We start from the raw sequence: 2,412 nt of genomic DNA, 5'->3' as shown, positions 1-2,412 counted from the left end.
TGTGGTCGAGCTGCTCCTCATGAGCCACATATTTCTGTAGTCAGTGCTATGTAAATGGAATATTTCTACTGGCTGGAGGTCGTTCAGTGAGCGACTTCACAGGGCAGTGGTTGTTGGAAACGAGTGATTGGAGTGATGAAGCACGCTATAACCTATAGCAAGCCGATGGAATGATTTAGGTGTGGCGAATGTCAGGAGAACATTGACTGTCATCATGTCTACTGCCGGCAGTGGAGTACGGAGGAGGTGGTGTTACGGTGGCGGAAAAACATGAACACATCTTACGGCGTTGGGTACTGCGTACAGTTGACGAACAATACGGAGACGATGATTGCTTGGATCAGCATGACTGTGCACAATGTCATAAAGCAGCATCTGAGAGACAAATGTTGTGGACAATATTCCAATCATGGAGAAATGTGTTGGAACGTCGATTTCTCTCCAGATCCCAGCGTCCGACATCAATACCTTCTCTGTTTCGTCTCTCGAGGTAGAATGGGCTGCGTTTCTCCACAGACATTCAGGCGCCTCATTGAAATTGTCCCCAGCAGAGATCAAGTCGTCCTAAGACCGATGGGTGGACACACCCTATATTAATGTCCACTAATAGGTGTCCAGATACTGTTAATCAGATAGTGTACACCAGTAATAGTTCATAAATGGCCTCCAAACGCCTCTTGACAAGTTCCGTCGTTATTCCCCTAAACAACAAAACAACAACAGGCAACAACAGATGAAGAGTGACACAAAAACACCTCACACAAATTTCTACAGAAACGACTATAACTTATTGGCTTCAGAGAAAGCCGCGCCAAGTCCGTCTCGTTCATTAACACCATCGTGCAGCTAGCTACCTGGCACCACAACGTAATTTGAGGCCTCTTCCTAGTTTAACTTCTGCGTATTCCCTAAAACTGCAACACTCTCGTAGAGAACTGTAATTGTTCAACCTGAATTTCACACCCGCGCGCGAGAACGCACATTCAGAATCACTCGACTTTTCGGATGCACGAAATAACTGGTTTGATGACGAAAGATCACCACCTTGCGACTTGTGTAATACACTACTAAAACGGCAGCTATGCTTGAGATGGCACGCCACGTCCACACCACACGAGGTTTGCCGTACAACTCCCGATTTCCCGAACTCCAAAACTGCCGTCGGAATTAATCGACGTTAGGTCTTTCAACCATCAAAATAAGGAGCAAAATGTGAACATTTTTGTTGGCCATTTTCTGCTACAACTTACAGTGCTTCTGTAAAGTGCTGCTTCTCGTTACAAACTTCCAGAAGTTCATCTGTGACTAGTGGAAGACACTGGCCGTTATGGTGAAAAAATCCCTCGTCCTTGAGCCAGCCTCGTGTGCCAATACGACTACCCAGGCAGATAAGGGAAACACGGGCCCTTCAATAACAGGTTGAAGAGAGCCACTTTCCCCTATAAATCTATCCTATCGACGGCCACAGAAAGGGCACACAGGCTCGGTCATGAAATATGATATGTTAAGAATACTCTTTCTCGATCACCACCACTACTTGACTGTATACATTATCTACACTGCAGAATTAGCAGCAATACACACAGCTCTAACACACATAAAGCGCCAAACTTCCAGAAATATTCTTCTATGCACTAACTTTCTTAGTGGTTTGAAGGAGGCACCAGATAATTTTTACTCTCAGATGTCATTCATGACTCTTACCGTAAAAGCGTCCGGTTGTTTTCCTCGGAATTGTTAACATCTATCTTTAAAAATTGTTGTACACGTTATAATTCTCTGCAAAATTTTGAAGACATCAACCTCATAGAACGCCCTTACGATTCCGTTGTTTATATCCTCCCAGCAGTGTGTTTTTTCTCAGCCGCAGGAAAATGTACTTGCTATGGCGGAGGTTGTATCCAGACTACCTGTTACAATGGTTGAGTTCTCAGGACTCAAAAATCACTACACTAAGCCAGATGGAGCATGTGGAAGCTCTCTAGCCGTTTATCTGTGTGTTTCTGAGATGCTGTCACGTGCAGCCACCTGCAGAAAATACGTATGCCGTTTTGTTTTCGCCTCTCCCAATTATTCTCTTCTGAATTTCAGAGACATCAATTGCTTCGGCTCGCATATAGTGAAGACGCAGTGTTGCTTGTCTGTAAACACTGACAACTGTGCGACTGCGCTGTTGTCAGTCGTTAATTTAAGGCGGTCGGCCATCGCTTTGTCTTTGGTGAGAGGTAATGCCCGAAATTTCTTATTCTCAGCACACTCTTCGCACTGTGGATCTCGCAATAATGAATTCACTAAGTTTTCGAAACTGAATGTCCCATGCGTTTAGAACCAACAAACATTCAGCGCTCAAAGTCTGTTAATTATAAATACCTCGGAAACCGTTTAACATGAATCACCTGAGTAAACGAGAGC

Source organism: Schistocerca piceifrons, chromosome 5 (assembly GCF_021461385.2).
Source record: "Schistocerca piceifrons isolate TAMUIC-IGC-003096 chromosome 5, iqSchPice1.1, whole genome shotgun sequence".
Classification (NCBI taxonomy): Eukaryota; Metazoa; Arthropoda; class Insecta; order Orthoptera; family Acrididae; genus Schistocerca; species Schistocerca piceifrons.
This window is presented reverse-complemented; position numbering follows the sequence as displayed.